Raw genomic sequence first — 27,500 nt, 5'->3', positions numbered from 1 at the left:
CAACTTCATATCATCAAAAAGTCCTACTGAGCGAGGAACGTTATGGAAGTGAAAGCTTGTCCTGCACCTTGTCTTTTCATCAGTATTCAGGTCCATTGATTGGTGTTCGCTACACTGTCAACATTGTATCCCAGTGTATGTACGCTGAGAATTTAATCCCTGTTTTAGGGCCTTAAGTATTGTTAATGTTAGTGTAGAGATGATCTGCAGCCTTAACGTCTTCGTGAGAGATCATTAGTAATTACCTCGAGTACACAAAACAGTTTTGCTACGAATAAAGTTGACACAATGATATATTTCACAGTTATTTTTATTATTTTGGTCAAGGGGAAATAATAAAGCCTGTGAGATGGCAGATTATCATGTTTGACCCGAGGAAGGAGCGTAGTTGTGTTTACGTTAAGAAGCTGCGGCACAGGAAGCCAACCCATACTTCTTCCTTTCTGTCGAAAAATTAAAATGTATCACATTTATAAGACGCAGAATGGAAATGGATTAATTAACAGACTCGATCAATCTCCTTACAATGCTCTCTTATTGAAACAAATATAATGCGAGAAATTATCAAATTTATGTTGCTAAATAATGAAGTTTTAAACTCAGATTTAAAAACGAATTTCAGATATACTCGTCACAGTGCGTATCATCATGACATGAATAAAAAAATAGACACAAGAAAATTTAGAATTTGTAATATGTAAAAACCACAGTAATATAACAACAGGCGAACTGTTTTAAAAACAAACAGAACTAGAGTTTATCTACTATTTAAAATGCATTTTTAGGGCTTTATTACCAACAAACAAATAAATAATGTCATTAAAATCATTTTTCTTGCCAAACGAACTTCCACTGACGAAACACCTAAATTATGACACAGATGATCTTGGTACATTTTTTTTTTAATTTTCCCAGAGTACTGAAAGTGCGTCCTACGTCTGCAGCCGTAACGGCAAGAGTGCAAAATATTCTCGGTACAGTGAATACACTCGGAAATAGAGCATTAAGATTTCATAGATATAAACTGTCAGGTAACTGAAATAGTGGTAAGTGTTTTTTCCAGATTTGCCGAATGAATTCTTTTGAACTGCTGTAATTCCTCTACTAGACCCTCGGACACGTCTACGCAGAATTTATAACAGAATTCGAGCTTTGTCTTTTAAATCATCGACACTCATTGATGAATATGACACGTGTGCAATTTTGATAATTTCAGAAACGTTTCACCTTCAAAGGTGTCTATAACTGGCGACTGCAAAAGCAGTGGAGAAGTAAGGATGTCGTCAGTCACTCAGCCTCGTGGTAAATGTTTTGAGGTGATCTGTTGTCTTTGACAAGCGTCCAAATCGTTAGTCTCAATCAATGTGAAGCTGAAACAAGAGAATTGTTACGTTTTTAAGAATCAGAAGTGAGGTGTGGAATGGAGATGGCGTCACAGGAGGTGGGGGTTCATCTAGAATAAAAATATGAGAATTGAGACCTGTAGCCATATTCCATGCCAGGCAGGTCCCTCTCAAATCCAGCCCTTCTCACTCGTAATTAGTGGTTGAGCAGTACAGTTGTGGAAGATGTCCTCTCTGCCAAGATGTATAAGTGTCTTCTCCATCAACTTCTCAGTAATGTATAACATTACAACATCGACACTCATTACAGGCAATGTGACTACAGATCTCTTACCGCTTCATATCTTCTTGCATTGTTCAAAAAAAAAAAAAACTATCTGAAAAAACAAGGAATTATTAGTCACGAATTTATTTTTAGATCACGCTTCTGCCATTTTCTCTCCATATATTTAGTCTGAGAACCTCTTTCTAACTTGTCGTTTTTCTTTTTCAGACACTGAGGCTATAATACCAACGTTTTCAGCAACACCATTACTTTCTGGAAACTTAATATCCCAATCATTTCTTAAAAAAACAAGATCTTCCATCAGCCTTGCCAAATTTTCACCTTTCTATTGTTGAACTTCTGACGTAAAGACTTTTGTTTCTGTAGTCAATGGTTCTTAAACCTTTCGGCCAAACTGAAGTCATAAAGACAAACTCGAAGGATTTCTTATAGATAAAAAAATCCTGCAAATCCGAATAAGCCTCGCTAGATAATTTCAGATACTTCAGGATTTCATTTGCTTTTATTAATTATTTAAGCTGAGCAGCTGACCAACGTGTATCACATACATTACGTAAGGAACAACTTGTAATCTTGGTTATTTGTGCACTGGTCGCCGTTGCCCAGCGGTGAGAGTAGCCACTCTCATTGCTGAGGTCCATGCATTAATCCCTGGTCTTGGTTATTTTTATAAAATATATAAATCAGCGTCTCCTTCTGCCTCTCCCTCCCTGACTACGCTCCTGTTAAGAACCTTTGACTTTGTTGTATCATTGTATGACATCATGGAGTGTTGCACTAAGCATGCAAACATGCCATGAGTGACATACTAGTACAGTACCATGAATGTCACACTAGTATAATACCATGACTGTCATACTAGTACAATACCATGAATGTCACACTAGTATAATACCATGACTGTCATACTAGTACAATACCATGAATGTCACACTAGTATAATACCATGACTGTCATACTAGTACAGTACCATGAATGTCACACTAGTATAATACCATGACTGTCATACTAGTACAATACCATGAATGTCTCACTAGTATAATACCATGACTGTTTACACTGTTACACTAGTACAGTACCACGGCTGTCACGCTAGTACAGTACCATGACTGTCACGCTAGTACAGTACCATGACTGTCACGCTAGTACAGTACCATGACTGTTACTCTAGTACAGTACCATGACTGTTACACTAGTACAGTACAATGACTGTTGCACTAGTACAGTACCATGACTGTTACACTAGTACAGTACCATGACTGTTACTCTAGTACAGTACCATGACTGTTGCACTAGTACAGAACCATGACTGTTGCACTAGTACAGTACCATGACTGTTGCACTAGTACAGTACCATGACTGTTACACTAGTACAGTACCATGAACCATGACTGTTACACTAATACAGTACCATGAACCATGACTGTTACTCTAGTACAGTACCATGACTGTTACACTAGTACAGTACCATGAATGTTACACTAGTACAGTACCATGAACCATAACTGTTACACTAATAAAGTATCATAAACCATGACTGTTACTCTAGTACAGAACCATGACTGTGACACTAGTACAGTACCATGACTGTTACACTAGTACAGTAACATGAACCATGACTGTTACACTAGTACAGTACCATGACTGTTACACTAGTACAGTACCATGACTGTTACACTAGTACAGTACCATGAATGTCACACTAGTATAATACCATGACTGTCATACTAGTACAGTACCATGAATGTCACACTAGTATAATACCATGACTGTCATACTAGTACAATACCATGAATGTCTCACTAGTATAATACCATGACTGTTTACACTGTTACACTAGTACAGTACCAAGGCTGTCACGCTAGTACAGTACCATGACTGTCACGCTAGTACAGTACCATGACTGTCACGCTAGTACAGTACCATGACTGTTACTCTAGTACAGTACCATGACTGTTACACTAGTACAGTACCATGACTGTTGCACTAGTACAGTACCATGACTGTTACACTAGTACAGTACCATGACTGTTACTCTAGTACAGTACCATGACTGTTGCACTAGTACAGAACCATGACTGTTACACTAGTACAGTACCATGACTGTTGCACTAGTACAGTACCATGACTGTTGCACTAGTACAGTACCATGACTGTTGCACTAGTACAGTACCATGACTGTTACTCTAGTACAGTACCATGACTGTTGCACTAGTACAGAACCATGACTGTTACACTAGTACAGTACCATGACTGTTGCACTAGTACAGTACCATGACTGTTGCACTAGTACAGTACCATGACTGTTGCACTAGTACAGTACCATGACTGTTACACTAGTACAGTACCATGAACCATGACTGTTACACTAATACAGTACCATGAACCATGACTGTTACTCTAGTACAGTACCATGACTGTTACACTAGTACAGTACCATGACTGTTACACTAGTACAGTACCATGACTGTTACACTAGTACAGTACCATGACTGTTACACTAGTACAGTACCATGACTGTTACACTAGTACAGTACCATGACTGTTACACTAGTACAGTACCATGACTGTTACACTAGTACAGTACCATGACTGTTACACTAGTACAGTACCATGACTGTTACACTAGTACAGTACCATGACTGTTACACTAGTACAGTACCATGACTGTTACTCTAGTACAGTACCATGACTGTTGCACTAATACAGTACCATGACTGTTACACTAGAACAGTACCATGACTGTTACTCTAGTACAGTACCATGACTCTTGCACTAGTACAGTACCATGACTGTTGCACTAGTACAGTACCATGACTGTTACTCTAGTACAGTACCATGACTGTCACACTAGTACAGTACCATGACTGTTACACTAGTACAGTACCATGACTGTCGCATTAGTACAGTACCATGACTGTTGCACTAGTACAGTACCATGACTGTTACTCTAGTACAGTACCATGACTGTCACACTAGTACAGTACCATGACTGTTACACTAGTACAGTACCATGACTGTCACATTAGTACAGTACCATGACTGTTGCACTAGTACAGTACCATGACTGTTACACTAGTACAGTACCATGACTGTTACACTAGTACAGTACCATGACTGTCACATTAGTACAGTACCATGACTGTTGCACTAGTACAGTACCATGACTGTTACACTAGTACAGTACCATGACTGTTACACTAGTACAGTACCATGACTGTTACACTAGTACAGTACCATGACTGTTGCACTAGTACAGTACAATGAACCATGACTGTTGCTCTAGCACAGTACCATGACTGTTACTCTAGTACAGTACCATGACTGTTACACTAGTACAGTACCATGACTGTTACACTAGTACAGTACCATGACTGCTACACTAGTACAGTGCCATGAACCATGACTGTCACGCTAGTACAGTACCATGACTGTTACACTAGTACAGTACCATGACTGTTACACTAGTACAGAACCATGACTTACACTAGTACAGTACCATGACTGTTACACTAATACAGTACCATGACTGTTACACTAGTACAGTACCATGACTGTTACACTAGTACAGTACCATGGCTGTTGCACTAGTACAGTACTATGAACCATGACTGTTACACTAGTACAGTACCATGACTGTTACACTAGTACAGTACCATGACTGTTACACTAGTACAGTACCATGACTGTTACACTAGTACAGTACCCTGACTGTTACACTAGTACAGTACCATGACTGTTACCCTAGTGCAGTACCATGACTGTTACACTAGTACAGTACCATGACTGTTACACTAGTACAGTATCATGACTGTTACACTAGTACAGTACCATGAACCATGACTGTTACTCTAGTACAGTACCATGACTGTTACACTAGTACAGTACCATGAACCATGATTGTTACTCTAGTAGAGTACCATGACTGTTACAATAGTACAGTACCATGAACCATGACTGTTACACTAGTACAGTACCATGACTGTTGCACTAGTACAGTACCATGACTGTTACACTAGTACAGCACCATGAACCATGACTGTTACACTAGTACAGTACCATGACTGTTACACTAGTACAGTACCATGACTATTACTCTAGTACAGTACCATGAACCATGACTGTTACACTAGTACAGTACCATGACTGTTACACTAGTACAGTACCATGATTGTTACACTAGTACAGTACCATGACTGTTACTCTAGCACAGTACCATGACTGTTACTCTAGTACAGTACCATGACTGTTACACTAGTACAGTACCATGACTGTTACTCTAGTACAGTACCATGACTGTTGCACTAGTACAGTACCATGACTGTTACACTAGTACAGCACCATGACTGTTACACTAGTACAGTACCAAGACTGTTACTCCAGTACAGTACCATGACTGTTACACTAGTGCAGTACCATGACTGTTACACTAGTACAGTACCCTGACTGTTACACTAGTACAGTACCATGACTGTTACACTAGTACAGTACCATGAACCATGACTGTTACTCTAGTACAGTACCATGACTTACACTAGTACAGTACCATGACTGTTACACTAGTACAGTACCATGACTGTTACACTAGTACAGTACCATGAACCATGACTGTTACACTAGTACAGTACCATGACTGTTACTCTAGTACAGTACGATGACTGTCACACTAGTACAGTACCATGACTGTTACACTAGTACAGTACCATGACTGTCGCATTAGTACAGTACCATGACCGTTGCACTAGTACAGTACCATGACTGTTACTCTAGTACAGTACCATGACTGTCACACTAGTACAGTACCATGACTGTTACACTAGTACAGTACCATGACTGTCACATTAGTACAGTACCATGACTGTTGCACTAGTACAGTACCATGACTGTTACTCTAGTACAGTACCATGACTGTTACACTAGTACAGTACCATGACTGTTACACTAGTACAGTATCATGACTGTCACATTAGTACAGTACCATGACTGTTGCACTAGTACAGTACCATGACTGTTGCACTAGTACAGTACCATGACTTACACTAGTACAGTACCATGACTGTTACACTAGTACAGTACCATGACTGTTACACTAGTACAGTACCATGACTGTTACACTAGTACAGTACCATGACTGTTACTCTAGTACAGTACCATGACTGTCACACTAGCACAGTACCATGACTGTTACACTAGTACAGTACCATGACTGTCGCATTAGTACAGTACCATGACTGTTGCACTAGTACAGCACCATGACTGTTACTCTAGTACAGTACCATGACTGTCACACTAGTACAGTACCATGACTGTTACACTAGTACAGTACCATGACTGTCACGCTAGAACAGTACCATGACTGTTACTCTAGTACAGTACCATGACTGTTACACTAGTACAGTACCATGACTGTTGCACTAGTACAGTACCATGACTGTTACACTAGTACAGCACCATGACTGTTACTCTAGTACAGTACCATGACTGTTGCACTAGTACAGAACCATGACTGTTGCACTAGTACAGTACCATGACTGTTGCACTAGTACAGTACCATGACTGTTATACTAGTACAGTACCATGAACCATGACTGTTACACTAATACAGTACCATGAACCATGACTGTTACTCTAGTACAGTACCATGACTGTTACACTAGTACAGTACCATGACTGTTACACTAGTACAGTACCATGAACCATGACTGTTACACTAATAAAGTATCATAAACCATGACTGTTACTCTAGTACAGAACCATGACTGTTACACTAGTACAGTACCATGACTGTTACACTAGTACAGTAACATGAACCATGACTGTTACACTAGTACAGTACCATGACTGTTACACTAGTACAGTACCATGACTGTTACACTAGTACAGTACCATGAATGTCACACTAGTATAATACCATGACTGTCATACTAGTACAGTACCATGAATGTCACACTAGTATAATACCATGACTGTCATACTAGTACAATACCATGAATGTCTCACTAGTATAATACCATGACTGTTTACACTGTTACACTAGTACAGTACCACGGCTGTCACGCTAGTACAGTACCATGACTGTCACGCTAGTACAGTACCATGACTGTCACGCTAGTACAGTACCATGACTGTTACTCTAGTACAGTACCATGACTGTTACACTAGTACAGTACCATGACTGTTACTCTAGTACAGTACCATGACTGTTGCACTAGTACAGAACCATGACTGTTACACTAGTACAGTACCATGACTGTTGCACTAGTACAGTACCATGACTGTTGGACTAGTACAGTACCATGACTGTTGCACTAGTACAGTACCATGACTCTTACTCTAGTACAGTACCATGACTGTTGCACTAGTACAGAACCATGACTGTTACACTAGTACAGTACCATGACTGTTGCACTAGTACAGTACCATGACTGTTGCACTAGTACAGTACCATGACTGTTGTACACTGTTACACTAGTACAGTACCATGAACCATCACTGTTACACTAATACAGTACCATGACTGTTGCACTAGTACACTAGTACCATGACTGTTACACTAGTACAGTACCATGACTGTTACACTAGTACAGTACCATGACTGTTACACAAGTACAGTACCATGACTGTTACACTAGTACAGTACCATGACTGTTACACTAGTACAGTAACATGAACCATGACTGTTACACTAGTACAGTACCATGACTGTTACACTAGTACAGTACCATGACTGTTACACTAGTACAGTACCATGAATGTCACACTAGTATAATACCATGACTGTCATACTAGTACAGTACCATGAATGTCACACTAGTATAATACCATGACTGTCATACTAGTACAATACCATGAATGTCTCACTAGTATAATACCATGACTGTTTACACTGTTACACTAGTACAGTACCACGGCTGTCACGCTAGTACAGTACCATGACTGTCACGCTAGTACAGTACATGACTGTCACGCTAGTACAGTACTAGTACAGTACCATGACTGTTACACTAGTACAGTACCATGACTGTTACAGTACAGTAGTACAGTACCATGACTGTTACACTAGTACAGTACCATGTTACACTACCATGACTACAGTACCATGACTGTTGCACTAGTACAGTGACTCTTACTCTAGTACAGTACCATGACTAGTACAGTACCATGACTGTTACACTAGTACAGTACCATGACTGTTACACTAGTACAGTACCATGACTGTTACACTAGTACAGTACCATGACTGTTACACTAGTACAGTACCATGACTGTTACACTAGTACAGTACCATGACTGTTACACTAGTACAGTACCATGACTGTTACACTAGTACAGTACCATGACTGTTACTCTAGTACAGTACCATGACTAGTACAGTTGCACTAATACAGTACCATGACTGTTACACTAGAACAGTACCATGACTGTTACTCTAGTACAGTACCATGACTCTTGCACTAGTACAGTACCATGACTGTTGCACTAGTACAGTACCATGACTGTTACTCTAGTACAGTACCATGACTGTCACACTAGTACAGTACCATGACTGTTACACTAGTACAGTACCATGACTGTCCCATTAGTACAGTACCATGACTGTTGCACTAGTACAGTACCATGACTGTTACTCTAGTACAGTACCATGACTGTCACACTAGTACAGTACCATGACTGTTACACTAGTACAGTACCATGACTGTCACATTAGTACAGTACCATGACTGTTGCACTAGTACAGTACCATGACTGTTACACTAGTACAGTACCATGACTGTTACACTAGTACAGTACCATGACTGTCACATTAGTACACTACCATGACTGTTGCACTAGTACAGTACCATGACTGTTACACTAGTACAGTACCATGACTGTTACACTAGTACAGTACCATGACTGTTACACTAGTACAGTACCATGACTGTTGCACTAGTACAGTACAATGAACCATGACTGTTGCTCTAGCACAGTACCATGACTGTTACTCTAGTACAGTACCATGACTGTTACACTAGTACAGTACCATGACTGTTACACTAGTACAGTACCATGACTGTTACACTAGTACAGTGCCATGAACCATGACTGTCACGCTAGTACAGTACCATGACTGTTACACTAGTACAGTACCATGACTGTTACACTAGTACAGTACCATGACTTACACTAGTACAGTACCATGACTGTTACACTAATACAGTACCATGACTGTTACACTAGTACAGTACCATGACTGTTACACTAGTACAGTACCATGGCGGTTGCACTAGTACAGTACTATGAACCATGACTGTTACACTAGTACAGTACCATGACTGTTACACTAGTACAGTACCATGACTGTTACACTAGTACAGTACCATGACTGTTACCATAGTACAGTACCCTGACTGTTACACTAGTACAGTACCATGACTGTTACCCTAGTGCAGTACCATGACTGTTACACTAGTACAGTACCATGACTGTTGCACTAGTACAGTACCATGACTGTTACACTAGTACAGTACCATGAACCATGACTGTTACTCTAGTACAGTACCATGACTGTTACACTAGTACAGTACCATGAACCATGACTGTTACTCTAGTACAGTACCATGACTGTTACAATAGTACAGTACCATGAACCATGACTGTTACACTAGTACAGTACCATGACTGTTGCACTAGTACAGTACCATGACTGTTACACTAGTACAGTACCATGAACCATGACTGTTACACTAGTACAGTACCATGACTGTTACACTAGTACAGTACCATGACTATTACTCTAGTACAGTACCATGAACCATGACTGTTACACTAGTACAGTACCATGACTGTTACACTAGTACAGTACCATGACTGTTACACTAGTACAGTACCATGACTGTTACTCTAGCACAGTACCATGACTGTTACTCTAGTACAGTACCATGACTGTTACACTAGTACAGTACCATGACTGTTACTCTAGTACAGTACCATGACTGTTGCACTAGTACAGTACCATGACTGTTACACTAGTACAGTACCATGACTGTTACACTAGTACAGTACCATGACTGTTACTCTAGTACAGTACCATGACTGTTACACTAGTGCAGTACCATGACTGTTACACTAGTACAGTACCATGACTGTTACACTAGTACAGTACCATGACTGTTACACTAGTACAGTACCATGAACCATGACTGTTACTCTAGTACAGTACCATGACTTACACTAGTACAGTACCATGACTGTTACACTAGTACAGTACCATGACTGTTACACTAGTACAGTACCATGAACCATGACTGTTACACTAGTACAGTACCATGACTGTTGCACTAGTACAGTACCATGACTTACACTAGTACAGTACCATGACTGTTACACTAGTACAGTACCATGACTGTTACACTAGTACAGTACCATGACTGTTACACTAGTACAGTACCATGACTGTTACTCTAGTACAGTACGATGACTGTCACACTAGTACAGTACCATGACTGTTACACTAGTACAGTACCATGACTGTCGCATTAGTACAGTACCATGACTGTTGCACTAGTACAGTACCATGACTGTTACTCTAGTACAGTACCATGACTGTCACACTAGTACAGTACCATGACTGTTACACTAGTACAGTACCATGACTGTCACATTAGTACAGTACCATGACTGTTGCACTAGTACAGTACCATGACTGTTACTCTAGTACAGTACCATGACTGTTACACTAGTACAGTACCATGACTGTTACACTAGTACAGTACCATGACTGTCACATTAGTACAGTACCATGACTGTTGCACTAGTACAGTACCATGACTGTTACACTAGTACAGTACCATGACTGTTACACTAGTACAGTACCATGACTGTTACACTAGTACAGTACCATGACTGTTGCACTAGTACAGTACAATGAACCATGACTGTTGCTCTAGCACAGTACCATGACTGTTACTCTAGTACAGTACCATGACTGTTACACTAGTACAGTACCATGACTGTTACACTAGTACAGTACCATGACTGTTACACTAGTACAGTGCCATGAACCATGACTGTCACACTAGTACAGTACCATGACTGTTACACTAGTACAGTACCATGACTGTTACACTAGTACAGTACCATGACTTACACTAGTACAGTACCATGACTGTTACGCTAGTACAGTACCATGACTGTTACACTAGTACAGTACCATGACTGTTACACTAGTACAGTACCATTACTGTTGCACTAGTACAGTACTATGAACCATGACTGTTACACTAGTACAGTACCATGACTGTTACCCTAGTGCAGTACCATGACTGTTACACTAGTACAGTACCATGACTGTTACACTAGTACAGTACCATGAACCATGACTGTTACTCTAGTACAGTACCATGACTGTTACACTAGTACAGTACCATGAACCATGACTGTTACTCTAGTACAGTACCATGACTGTTACACTAGTACAGTACCATGACTGTTGCACTAGTACAGTACCAGGACTGTTACACTAGTACAGTACCATGAACCATGACTGTTACTCTAGTACAGTACCATGACTGTTGCACTAGTACAGTACCATGACTGTTGCACTAGTACAGTACCATGACTGTTACACTAGTACAATACCATGACTGTTACTCTAGCACAGTACCATGACTGTTACTCTAGTACAGTACCATGACTGTTACACTAGTACAGTACCATGACTGTTACTCTAGTACAGTACCATGACTGTTGCACTAGTACAGTACCATAACTGTTACACTAGTACAGTACCATGACTGTTACACTAGTACAGTACCATGACTGTTACTCTAGTACAGTACCATGACTGTTACACTAGTACAGTACCATGACTGTTACACTAGTACAGTACAATGTCTGTCACACTAGTACAGTACCATGACTGTTACTCTAGTACAGTACCATGACTGTTACACTAGTACAGTACCATGACTGTTACACTAGTACAGTACCATGACTGTTACACTAGTACAGTACCATGAACCATGACTGTTACTCTAGTACAGTACCATGACTTACACTAGTACAGTACCATGACTGTTACACTAGTACAGTACCATGACTGTTACACTAGTACAGTACCATGAACCATGACTGTTACACTAGTACAGTACCATGACTGTTGCACTAGTACAGTACCATGACTGTTACACTAGTACAGTACCATGAACCATGACTGTTACACTAGTACAGTACCATGACTGTTACACTAGTACAGTACCATGACTATTAATCTAGTACAGTACCATGAACCATGACTGTTACACTAGTACAGTACCATTACTGTTACACTAGTACAGTACCATGACTGTTACACTAGTACAGTGCCATGACTGTTACTCTAGCACAGTACCATGACTGTTACTCTAGTACAGTACCATGACTGTTACACTAGTACAGTACCATGACTGTTACTCTGGTACAGTACCATGACTGTTGCACTAGTACAGTACCATGACTGTTGCACTAGTACAGTACCATGACTGTTGCACAAGTACAGTACCATGACTGTTACACTAGTACAGTACCATGACTGTTACTCTAGTACAGTACCATGACTGTTACACTAGTACAGTACAATGTCTGTCACACTAGTACAGTACCATAACTGTTACTCTAGTACAGTACCATGACTGTTACTCTAGTACAGTACCATGATTGTTGCACTAGTACAGTACCATGACTGTTACACTAGTACAGTACCATGACTGTTACACTAGTACAGTACCATAACTGTTACACTAGTACAGCACCATGACTGTTACACTAGTACAGTACCATGACTGTTACACTAGTACAGTACCATAACTGTTACACTAGTACAGTACCATGACTGTTACACTAGTACAGTACAATGTCTGTCACACTAGTACAGTACCATGACTGTTACACTAGTACAGTACCATGACTGTTACACTAGTGCAGTACCATAACTGTTACACTAGTACAGCACCATGACTGTTACACTAGTACAGTACCATGACTGTTACACTAGTACAGTACCATAACTGTTACACTAGTACAGCACCATGACTGTTACACTAGTACAGTACAATGTCTGTCACACTAGTACAGTACCATGAGTCACACTCGTGACAAGTGTATGTTATGCGTTCCTAGTCTCTAATATACAGTTACTCTTCATTCTGTACACACAGTCATTCTGTGCACAGAGTTATTCTGTACAAGCAGTCATTCTGTACACACAGTCATCATTCTGTACTCAAGAGTTATTCTGTACACGCAGTCATTCTCTAAACACAGTCATTCTGTACACAGCCATTCTGGACACAGTCATTCTCTAAACACAGTCATTCTGTAAGCATAGTAATTTTGTACACACAGTCATTCTGTACACATCATAATTCTGTACACACAGTCATTTTGTACACACAGTCATTTCGTACACACAGTCATTTTGAACACACAGACATTCTGTACACACAGTCATTCTGTACACACAGTCATTTTGTACACACAATCATTCTGTACACACAGTCATTCTGTGCACACAGTCATTCTGTACACACTCATTCTGTACACACTCATTCTGTTCACACAGTCATTCTGTACACACAGTTATTCTGTACACACAATCATTCTGTACACACAGTCATTCTGTACACACAGTCATTCTGTACACACTCATTCTGTACACAGTCATTCTGTTCACACAGTCATTCTGTACACACAGTGATTCTGTACACACACTCATTCTGTACACACAGTCATTCTGTACACACAGTCATTAAGTACACACAATCATTCTGTACACACAGTCATTCTGTACACAGTCATTCTGTACACACAGTCATTCTGTACACACAATCATTCTGTGCACACACTCATTCTGTACACACAGTCGTTCTGTACACACTCACTCTGTACACAGTCATTCTGTTCACACAGTCATTCTGTACACACAGTCATTCTGTACACACACTCATTCTGTACACACAGGCATTCTGTACACACACTCATTCTGTACACACAATCATTCTGTACACACAGTCATTCTGTACACACAGTCATTCTGTACACACAGTCATTATGTACGCACACTCATTCTGTACACACAGTCATTCTGTACACACAGTCATTCTGTACACACACTCATTCTGTACACACAATCATTCTGTACACACAGTCATTCTGTACACACAGTCATTCTGTACACACAGTCATTCTGTACACACAGTCATTCTGCAACTATTACAATGTTGAAAATTTCTTCTCTTGGTGCTGAATTTCATCAGAATTTCATAAATATTCATGTATACATACATGGATATTGAATTTATGTATATATATGAATATTAATGTTTTGTGTGTACTTGGGGAATTGCAGCAGGTTAAAAGTGTCGTAACCCATGGATCATAATTTCTGGGAGGAATAATACTTGAAGTAAGTTGCGGTTCCTGAGCTAGAGTCTAACACCTCATCACTGTTGCTATTGTCACATTAAAGAACAAAAAGGCACAATACCGTGACTGGAACCACACACAAATAGAATTAATATTGGTAGAATTACCGACAAAATTTTAAGTAAAAGGACACAAGTGCAACTAAAGTGACATTTCACTGTAACAAAGCTCCTGGAGAACGAAACGTTGCCACAATAAAATGTCACATTAGTTGCACTTGTGTCCTTTTATTTAACATACACAAATAACCCGCTTATGTAAATAGTCAAAGTCGGACCGAAACGTCGTCATAAGCTTCTCTCTCTTATGTAGGGGCTATTTGTTTGTTATTATATTAACTGAGAAGCGCTAAAGCCGTCTCTTAGCGAGTCATGAGAGTGGGCCAGTTCTAACTGTTGCCCAATATCACTTTTCACTAATTATTTATCGTTCAACCTTCAAGCGCTGGTTCAGTTATGGGCGGGTGAGACGTCTTCAAGTTTGTAACTACTTCTGCCCGTCTACCTAGCAGTTAGTAGGTGCCTGGCTGATGTGAGTATCATCCTGGAGGATGGTAGGATACCATAGATAGGGCTGGGCTTAGAAATCAACTGAGGAAGGATATCAATACTCAGTCATGTAAATGAGCTGGGGTAGGATATCAGATCTCAACTTGTAAATGACTGAACTAAGATAACAGCTTTTATCCAGAAAACCAGCTCAGGTAGGATAACAGCTCTTACCTTGTAAATACAACGAAATAATTACACTTAATTTGCAGGATAAACACAAAGATTTCAGCCAAATTTAAATACCAACACCAGGGTTACTGAAATGTACTGAAGCACAGCTGGTACACCAACACCAGGGTTACTGAGCTGTACTGAAGCACAGCTGGTACACCAACACCAGGGTTACTGTGGTGTACTGAAGCACAGCTGGTACACCAACACCAGGGTTACTGAAGTGTACTGAAGCACAGCTGGTACACCAACACCAGGGTTACTGAAGTGTACTGAAGCACAGCTGGTACACCAACACCAGGGTTACTGAGGTGTACTGAAGCACAGCTGATACACCAACACCAGGGTTACTGAGGTGTACTGAAGCACAGCTGGTACACCAACACCAGGGTTACTGAGGTGTACTGAAGCACAGCTGGTACACCAACACCAGGGTTACTGAGGTGTACTGAAGCACAGCTGATACACCAACACCAGGGTTACTGAGGTGTACTGAAGCACAGCTGGTACACCAACACCAGGGTTACTGAGGTGTACTGAAGCACAGCTGGTACACCAACACCAGGGTTACTGAAGTGTACTGAAGCACAGCTGGTACACCAACACCAGGGTTACTGAGGTGTACTGAAGCACAGCTGGTACACCAACACCAGGGTTACTGAGGTGTACTGAAGCACAGCTGGTACACCAACACCAGGGTTACTGAGGTGTACTGAAGCACAGCTGGTACACCAGCACCAGGGTTACTGAGGTGTACTGAAGCACAGCTGGTACACCAACACCAGGGTTTCTGAGGTGTACTGAAGCACAGCTGATACACCAACACCAGGGTTACTGAGGTGTACTGAAGCACAGCTGATACACCAACACCAGGGTGAGGTGTACTGACACCAACACCAGGGTTACTGAGGTGTACTGAAGCACAGCTGGTACACCAACACCAGGGTTACTGAAGTGTACACCAACACCAACACCAGGGTTACTGAGGTGTACTGAAGCACAGCTGGTACACCAACACCAGGGTTACTGAGGTGTACTGAAGCACACTGCTGGTACACCAACACCAGGGTTACTGAGGTGTACTGAAGCACTGCTGGTACACCAACACCAGGGTTACTGAGGTGTACTGAAGCACAGCTGGTACACCAACACCAGGGTTACTGAGGTGTACTGAAGCACAGCTGGTACACCAACACCAAGGTTACTGAGGTGTACTGAAGCACAGCTGGTACACCAACACCAAGGTTACTGAGGTGTACTGAAGCACAGCTGGTACACCAACACCAGGGTTACTGAGGTGTACTGAAGCACTGCTGGTACACCAACACCAGGGTTACTGAGGTGTACTGAAGCACTGCTGGTACACCAACACCAGGGTTACTGAGGTGTACTGAAGCACAGCTGGTACACCAACACCAGGGTTACTGAGGTGTACTGAAGCACAGCTGATACACCAACACCAGGGTTACTGAGGTGTACTGAAGCACAGCTGGTACACCAACACCAGGGTTACTGAGGTGTACTGAAGCACAGCTGGTACACCAACACCAGGGTTACTGAGGTGTACTGAAGCACAGCTGGTACACCAACACCAGGGTTACTGAGGTGTACTGAAGCACAGCTGGTACACCAACACCAGGGTTACTGAGGTGTACTGAAGCACAGCTGGTACACCAACACCAGGGTTACTGAGGTGTACTGAAGCACAGCTGGTACACCAACACCAGGGTTACTGAGGTGTACTGAAGCACAGCTGGTACACCAACACCAGGGTTACTGAGGTGTACTGAAGCACAGCTGGTACACCAACACCAGGGTTACTGAGGTGTACTGAAGCACAGCTGGTACACCAACACCAGGGTTACTGAGGTGTACTGAAGCACAGCTGGTACACCAACACCAGGGTTACTGAGGTGTACTGAAGCACAGCTGGTACACCAACACCAGGGTTACTGAGGTGTACTGAAGCACAGCTGAGGTGTACTGAAGCACAGCACCAGGGTTACTGAGGTGTACTGAAGCACAGCTGGTACACCAGGGTTACTGAGGTGTACTGAAGCACTGCTGGTACACCAACACCAGGGTTAGTGAGGTGTACTGAAGCAGGGTTACTGGGTTACTGAGCTGTACTGAAGCACAGCTGGTACACCAGCACCAGGGTTACTGAGCTGTGCTGACTGACACCAGCACCAGGGTTACTCAGCTGTACGGAAGCACAGCTGGTACAAAAACACCATCGTTAGTGAGGTGTACTGAAGCACAGCTGGTACACCAACACCAGGGTTAGTGAGGTGTACTGAAGCGCAGCTGGTACACCAACACCAGGGTTACTGAGCTGTACTGAAGCACAGCTGGTACACCAACCTGAGGTGTACTGAAGCACAGAGGTGTACTGAAGCGCAGCTGGTACACCAACACCAGGGTTACTGAGCTGTACTGAAGCACAGCTGGTACACCAGCACCAGGGTTACTGAGCTGTGCTGAAGCACAGCTGGTGAGATACTGAAGCACAGCTGGTACACCAACACCAGGGTTACTGAGGTGTACAAGCACAGGGTTAGTGAGGTGTACTGAAGCACAGCTGGTACACCAACACCAGGGTTACTGAGGTGTACTGAAGCACAGCTGGTACACCAACACCAGGGTTACTGAGGTGTACTGAAGCACAGCTGGTACACCAACACCAGGGTTACTGAGGTGTACTGAAGCACTGCTGGTACACCAACACCAGGGTTACTGAGGTGTACTGAAGCACTGCTGGTACACCAACACCAGGGTTACTGAGGTGTACTGAAGCACAGCTGGTACACCAACACCAGGGTTACTGAGGTGTACTGAAGCACAGCTGATACACCAACACCAGGGTTACTGAGGTGTACTGAAGCACAGCTGGTACACCAACACCAGGGTTACTGAGGTGTACTGAAGCACAGCTGGTACACCAACACCAGGGTTACTGAGGTGTACTGAAGCACAGCTGATACACCAACACCAGGGTTACTGAGGTGTACTGAAGCACAGCTGATACACCAACACCAGGGTTACTGAGGTGTACTGAAGCACAGCTGGTACACCAACACCAGGGTTACTGAGGTGTACTGAAGCACAGCTGGTACACCAACACCAGGGTTACTGAGGTGTACTGAAGCACAGCTGATACACCAACACCAGGGTTACTGAGGTGTACTGAAGCACAGCTGGTACACCAACACCAGGGTTACTGAGGTGTACTGAAGCACAGCTGGTACACCAACACCAGGGTTACTGAGGTGTACTGAAGCACAGCTGGTACACCAACACCAGGGTTACTGAGGTGTACTGAAGCACACACCAACACCAGCTGAGGTACACCAACACCAGGGTTACTGAGGTGTACTGAAGCACAGCTGGTACACCAACACCAGGGTTACTGAGGTGTACTGAAGCACAGCTGGTACACCAACACCAGGGTTACTGAGGTGTACTGAAGCACAGCTGGTACACCAACACCAGGGTTACTGAGGTGTACTGAAGCACTGCTGGTACACCAACACCAGGGTTACTGAGGTGTACTGAAGCACAGCTGGTACACCAACACCAGGGTTACTGAGGTGTACTGAAGCACAGCTGGTACACCAACACCAGGGTTACTGAGGTGTACTGAAGCACAGCTGGTACACCAACACCAGGGTTACTGAGGTGTACTGAAGCACAGCTGGTACACCAACACCAGGGTTACTGAGGTGTACTGAAGCACAGCTGGTACACCAACACCAGGGTTACTGAGGTGTACTGAAGCACAGCTGGTACACCAACACATGAACCTGCTGGATTATCAATCCACTACCTCGCAATACCTCTTTCACATGTTTTCAATTCATTAAGGGTGTTTACTCCACTTTCTCTCCCCCCCCAGATTTATTCCCCCTCTTATTGACCCATCTTGTTCTATTTTTCTTACAGTATCACTCTCTCGCAATCCTTTTCCTGCCATTTTTAATTATATATTTAATACTACCACCTAATTAGGTATCCCATCAAGGATACTTAATTAGATGTTGCCTTTTTTTTTTATTTGATCATTCTCATAACCTGAGAATGCCTCATTCGTTCGTCTTCAACTTTTCCAAGTTAGTTTACCATTCCAGGGAAAGGTTTCGTGTCACTCGGGTCACGTTCAGTTGCACTACGATCAATGTTACACAACTCATTGCAAAATGTGTTTTGAAGCGATAAGTTATTGTGTCTTGATCGACTTCAAACATTCAAGAAAATAAGTCTGCAACTTAGAAAAGGTTCATCATTGTTACTGGAGTGTTTAGGTAACATTTGGCGCATATTGTATTACATAATGTGATTTTTTCAGATACTTAATTAAAACGATTTAAATAAAATTGAGTATACCTCTCTTGAACACCTTCAACACTGAGTTGCTGATGCGACTCTCAGGCGGGATGTTGCTTTGTACTACAAAGTTGTTCTTATACTAAAACAGATTTAAAAAAATACTTGGAATCGATGAATTCTCGGCAATAATTGGAAAATGCCTCATCTGGCCGGCTTTAAACTTTTATTATAGCAATAATAAAAGTTTGAAGCCAGTCAGATGAGGTGTGTTTGATTTGAAGACAAGGTTCCCTTGTTTTTGCTGCCTTATTGCCTTCACTTTGATAATTTTATATAAAAAATTGATATTTATATCCGCTCAATAACTAAACAATGTCTCTACTGATCAGTTTCAGAATATTAACACTGAGGCACTCAGTAACATTGATGATGACACTGTGGCACTGAGTAACAAGGATGATGATACTGTGGCACTGAGTAACAAGGATGATGACACTGTAGCACTCAGTAGCAAGGATGATGATACTGTGGCACTGAGTAACAAGGATGATGACACTGTAGCACTCAGTAGCAAGGATGATGATACTGTGGCACTGAGTAACAAGGATGATGACACTGTAGCACTCAGTAGCAAGGATGATGATACTGTGGCACTGAGTAACATGGATGATGATACTGTGGCACTGAGTAACAAGGATGATGATACTGTGGCACTGAGTAACAAGGATGATGATACTGTGGCACTGAGTAACAAGGATGATGATACTGTGGCACTGAGTAACAAGGATGATGACACTGTGGCACTGAGTAACAAGATGATGATACTGTGGCACTGAGTAACAAGGATGATGATACTGTGGCACTGAGTAACAAGGATGATGATACTGTGGCACTGAGTAACAAGGATGATGATACTGTGGCACTGAGTAACAAGGATGATGATACTGTGGCACTGAGTAACAAGGATGATGATACTGTGGCACTGAGTAACAAGGATGATGATACTGTGGCACTGAGTAACAAGGATGATGATACTGTGGCACTGAGTAACAAGGATGATGATACTGTGGCACTGAGTAACAAGGATGATGATACTGTGGCACTGAGTAACAAGGATGATGATACTGTGGCACTGAGTAACAAGGATGATGATACTGTGGCACTGAGTAACAAGGATGGTGACACTGTAGCACTGAGTAACAAGGATGATGATACTGTGGCACTGAGTAACAAGGATGATGATACTGTGGCACTGAGTAACAAGGATGATGATACTGTGGCACTGAGTAACAAGGATGGTGACACTGTGGCACTGAGTAACAACGATGATGATACTGTGGCACTGAGTAACAAGGATGATGACACTGTGGCACTCAGTAACAAGGATGATGATACTGTGGCACTGAGTACCAAGGATGATGATACTGTGGCACTGAGTAACAAGGATGATGATACTGTGGCACTGAGTAACAAGGATGATGATACTGTGGCACTGAGTAACAAGGATGATGATACTGTGGCACTGAGTAACAAGGATGGTGACACTGTAGCACTGAGTAACAAGGATGATGATACTGTGGCACTGAGTAACAAGGATGATACTGTGGCACTGAGTAACAAGGATGATGATACTGTGGCACTGAGTAACAAGGATGGTGACACTGTGGCACTGAGTAACAACGATGATGATACTGTGGCACTGAGTAACAAGGATGATGACACTGTGGCACTCAGTAACAAGGATGATGATACTGTGGCAATGAGTACCAAGGATGATGATACTGTGGCACTGAGTAACAAGGATGATGATACTGTAGCACTCAGTAACAAGGATGATGACACTGTAGCACTCAGTAACAAGGATGATGATACTGTGGCACTGAGTAACAAGGATGGTGACACTGTGGCACTGAGTAACAAGGATGGTGACACTTTGGCACTGAGTAATAAGGATGATGACACTGTGGCACTCAGTAACATGGATGATGACACGGTGGCACTGAGTAACATGGATGATGACACTGTGGCACTGAGTAACAAGGATGATGACACTGTGGCACTCAGTAACATGGATGATGACACTGTGGCACTGAGAAGCAAGGATGATGACACTGTGGCACTGAGTAACAAGGATGATGACACTGTGACACTCAGTAGCATGGAAGATGACACTGTGACACTCAGTAGCATGGAAGATGACACTGTGGCACTCAGTAACAAGGATGATGACACTGTGACACTCAGTAGCATGGAAGATGACACTGTGACACTCAGTAGCATGGAAGATGACACTGTGACACTCAGTAGCATGGAAGATGACACTGTGACACTCAGTAGCATGGAAGATGACACTGTGGCACTCAGTAACAAGGATGATGACACTGTGACACTCAGTAGCATGGAAGATGACACTGTGACACTCAGTAGCATGGAAGATGACACTGTTGCACTCAGTAGCATGGAAGATGACACTGTTGCACTCAGTAGCATGGATGATGACACTGTGACACTCAGTAGCATGGATGATGACACTGTGACACTCAGTAGCATGGAAGATGACACTGTGGCACTCAGTAGCATGGATGATGACACTGTGACACTCAGTAGCATGGATGATGACACTGTGACACTCAGTAGCATGGATGATGACACTGTGGCACTCAGTAGCATGGATGATGACACTGTGACACTCAGTAGCATGGATGATGACACTGTGGCACTCAGTAGCATGGATGATGACACTGTGACACTCAGTAGCATGGATGATGACACTGTGACACTCAGTAGCATGGAAGATGACACTGTGGCACTCAGTAGCATGGATGATGACACTGTGACACTCAGTAGCATGGATGATGACACTGTGGCACTCAGTAGCATGGATGATGACACTGTGGCACTCAGTAGCATGGATGATGACACTGTGGCACTCAGTAGCATGGAAGATGACACTGTGACACTCAGTAGCATGGAAGATGACACTGTGACACTCAGTAGCATGGAAGATGACACTGTGACACTCAGTAGCATGGAAGATGACACTGTGACACTCAGTAGCATGGAAGATGACACTGTGACACTCAGTAGCATGGATGATGACACTGTGACACTCAGTAGCATGGAAGATGACACTGTGACACTCAGTAGCATGGATGATGACACTGTGACACTCAGTAGCATGGATGATGACACTGTGACACTCAATAGCATGGAAGATGACACTGTGGCACTCAGTAGCATGGATGATGACACTGTGGCACTCAGTAGCATGGATGATGACACTGTGACACTCAGTAGCATGGAAGATGACACTGTGACACTCAGTAGCATGGATGATGACACTGTGACACTCAGTAGCATGGAAGATGACACTGTGGCACTCAGTAGCATGGATGATGACACTGTGACAATCAGTAGCATGGATGATGACACTGTGACACTCAGTAACAAGGATGATGACACTGTGACACTCAGTAGCATGGAAGATGACACTGTGACACTCAGTAGCATGGAAGATGACACTGTGGCACTCAGTAGCATGGATGATGACACTGTGACAATCAGTAGCATGGATGATGACACTGTGACACTCAGTAACAAGGATGATGACACTGTGACACTCAGTAGCATGGAAGATGACACTGTGACACTCAGTAGCATGGAAGATGACACTGTGACACTCAGTAGCATGGAAGATGACACTGTGGCACTCAGTAGCATGGATGATGACACTGTGACACTCAGTAGCATGGATGATGACACTGTGACACTCAGTAGCATGGAAGATGACACTGTGGCACTCAGTAGCATGGATGATGACACTGTGACACTCAGTAGCATGGATGATGACACTGTGACACTCAGTAGCATGGAAGATGACACTGTGACACTCAGTAGCATGGATGATGACACTGTGGAACTCAGTAGCATGGATGATGACACTGTGACACTCAGTAGCATGGATGATGACACTGTGACACTCAGTAGCATGGAAGATGACACTGTGGCACTCAGTAGCATGGATGATGACACTGTGACACTCAGTAACATGGATGATGACACTGTGACACTCAGTAGCATGGATGATGACACTGTGACACTCAGTAGCATGGATGATGACACTGTGACACTCAGTAGCATGGATGATGACACTGTGACACTCAGTAGCATGGATGATGACACTATGGCACTCAGTAGCATGGATGATGACACTGTGGCACTCAGTAACAAGGATGATGACACTGTGGCACTCAGTAACAAGGATGATGAAGTTATACTAACATTGTTAACAAATCTTGGAATCGTTGGATTCACAGCGATTACTGGAGAATGCCTTTTCCGATGAGTTTCAAACTTTCAGTGTTAATGGCCTTTATTTAATATGTGCTCGGCATTGAAGTTAGCTTTTTTTTTTAATGTGATTTGCCGAATTTATTTAATAAATAATTTTCCTAGTAATACCTAGGGAATATCTCTTCCGATAATCTTCAAACGCTAAACGAAAGTGTATCTTAATGTGAAGTAATTTTTTCTTGCATTTGGACGGTGTAGGAACCAAATGGCCAATTTTTTGGAAAAAATGTGTCAAATTATTTTCTTTAGAAAGTAAAGTGAAAAAAACTTTCTTGGGCAGATGTAGGGATTTTTAAAAATAATATGAATGAGAAAAGAAAATTCAGAAGTCACAGAACGGGTGGGATTCGAACCTGTGGCAGATGAGCCCTAGAACTCATAGGCCAGTGTGAGATTTTTGGATTTGCATGCCGTAGGTTCGAATCTCACCCGTTCTGTGATTTATTTGCAATTGTAGTCAACCTTAAAGATCTGAAGGCAACTAGAACAATAGTCATATGCAGCTGTCCTGTGGTCAGCTTTGTTCAGAACATAAGGAAGGACACTGCAGTAGGCCTACTGGCCCATACTAGGCAGGTCTTTCTCGAATCCAAACCAGCTAACAAAAATATTTGCTCAATCACATCAAGATTTTCGCACTGGTTCCATACGATAGCTTGAGAATGCCTCTTCTGATTGGCTTCAGCTTTTTAACTCTGGTGTATCCTAGTTAGAAAAAGGTTAGTATTAGTCGACTGTGCAGCTAATATTTAGCCAATTTTAATTTCGAAATGGTATAGTATTTTCAGTCAATCAGTAACTGTAGTTTGCCTCTCCTCAGCGGCATCAATCCTTAACGGTTGATGTATCTTTGAAAATGGATGAAACGTTCTTGTGTTTAGGTTGTGTAGGTGGAAATTTCTGGACTCTACTAATGGCACAGGAAATCTTACACTTGCAATGCTTCCTGTGCCATTAAGTGTTCGGATGGTGGGTGCTCTCTTGGAACGTGTTCTCTGTGTCTGAGGTCAGAGAGGTTGGGTTCTCTCCCCGCCCTTCTTTTACAGTACTTGAAGCGCACCGTTGTGGACAGCGAGCTTCCGGAGATGACCTTGGCTAATTTCTTGGTATATGATAATGTTGGTGCTTCAGGGATAAAGGTCTTTACTGACAAGTTAAAGAACGAGGGTTGAGGAAGGGGCATTGAGGTGATGACTGATGGAGTCTTGTATCATTCAACTGTCAAAGGAACCTTGTGTATTAAGTGTAGTGCTCAGTGCAATCCTCGTTGCTCTCAACCTGATAGTTGCTGAGCTGGATCTCGGTTCCATATCTGCTCAGATTTCTCATGTGTTGTTTGATGTGGCTCAGTGTGTTTCTCTTCACCCGGTCGTCCAGTAATGTTATCAGTTGGGTGCTAAAACTATCGATATTTCACCAACATTTATGAACGACTTTCCAAAATATGCAAAAATTCTATGAAGCTTTTTGCAAAAATGTAAAAATCCCATATAAGATAAGCAATGAAACTGATTAAAAACCTACACGATGATATGGTTAAAATGAGAATTTATCACATAGGTGAGCTCCTACAGCCATACATAGGAATGGGAGCTCTTTTGTTGTCAGGAAAAAATAGACAAAAATTCTAACTCTTGTGTTGATGACTCTTCCATTGGAACTTTCTAATCCTTTGAGAGAGTACTTTTCCTTGCTGACTGGTTCAACTTGCTGACCGGTTCAATTTGCTGACCGGTTTAACTTGCTGACCGGTTTAACTTGCTGACCGGTTCAGCATGGAAAAGTACTTTGGGTTTTTGTGAACTGAAATTTTGTAATAGTTCACGTTTGCTGTCATTTCTCCTTGTCTTATAAACCAGTATGGGCATCCTAATTTCGAGAATTGCGTTCAAAGATTTTTATCTTGGTCCAGTTTTAAGGGGCTGCATTTGTTGTAAGGGATGCTGGCAGGTTCTCCATCCCATTTAGTAGAGAACCACCACTAAGCAACATACTAGAATTATAAAGGAGTAATACATGGATAATAACCAGCTGCAGAGTCTGTACTTCAATGTGTAGTTTTCAGTTCATTTTTTGAACCCTTCCAGCGCGCCGCCAGAGGTAATTACTTTCACTGTCTCTCCCTACCGCTAATCTAGCTCGTTTACTGATGACTAATTATTTAATTCACTGAAGCTGGAGCCAATTTACACTGGGCCATCAATGATAGGCTGTGAGCATCTCTCACTCTCTCTCTCTCTCTCTCTCTCTCTCTCTCTCTCTCTCTCTCTCTCTCTCTCTCTCTCTCTCTCTCTCTCTCTCTCTCTCTCTCTCTCTCTCTCTCTCTCTCTCTCTCTCTCTCTCTCCTCTCTCTCTCTATCTATCTATCTATCTATCTATCTATCTATCTATCTATTTATCTATTTATCTGTCTATGTATATCTGCGTCTCCCCCCTCGCTGTCTGTCTGTCACTCTGCGCTACCTGGAGTATACCTGGAGAGGGCTTCGGGAGGTCAACGTCTCCGCGGCTCAGTCTTAGACTTGGTCTCATGGTGGATCAGGGTCTGATCAACCAGGGTGTTACTGCTGGTCGCACGTAAGCGACATACGAACCACAGCCCGGCTGATCAGGTACTGACTTTAGGTACCTGTCCAGTGCCTTCTGGAAGACAGACAGAGGCCTATTGGTAATCCCCTTTATGTATGCTGGGAGGCAGTTGAACACCCTTGGGCCCCTGAGACTTATTGTATTGTCTCTTAGCGTACTCGTGGAGCCGCTGCTTCTCATCGGGGGAATGTTGCATCTCCTGCTGAGTCTTTTGCTTTGGTAGGGAGTGATTTTCGTGTACAAGTTTAGTACTAATCCCTCTAGGAATTTCCAAGTGTATATTATCATGTATCTATCTCGCCTGTATTCCAGTGAATAGAAATCATGAGTCTTCAACTGTTCTCAGTATTCAGGTGTATTATCGTACTTAAGTGTTATATGAGAGAAAGCTGAATAATTAGGATATTGAACTTTGAAACAACTTTAATATGAAGAAAC

This window comes from Cherax quadricarinatus, chromosome 22, assembly GCF_038502225.1.
Source record: "Cherax quadricarinatus isolate ZL_2023a chromosome 22, ASM3850222v1, whole genome shotgun sequence".
NCBI lineage: Eukaryota > Metazoa > Arthropoda > Malacostraca > Decapoda > Parastacidae > Cherax > Cherax quadricarinatus.
Note: the sequence above shows the minus strand (reverse complement) of the source record.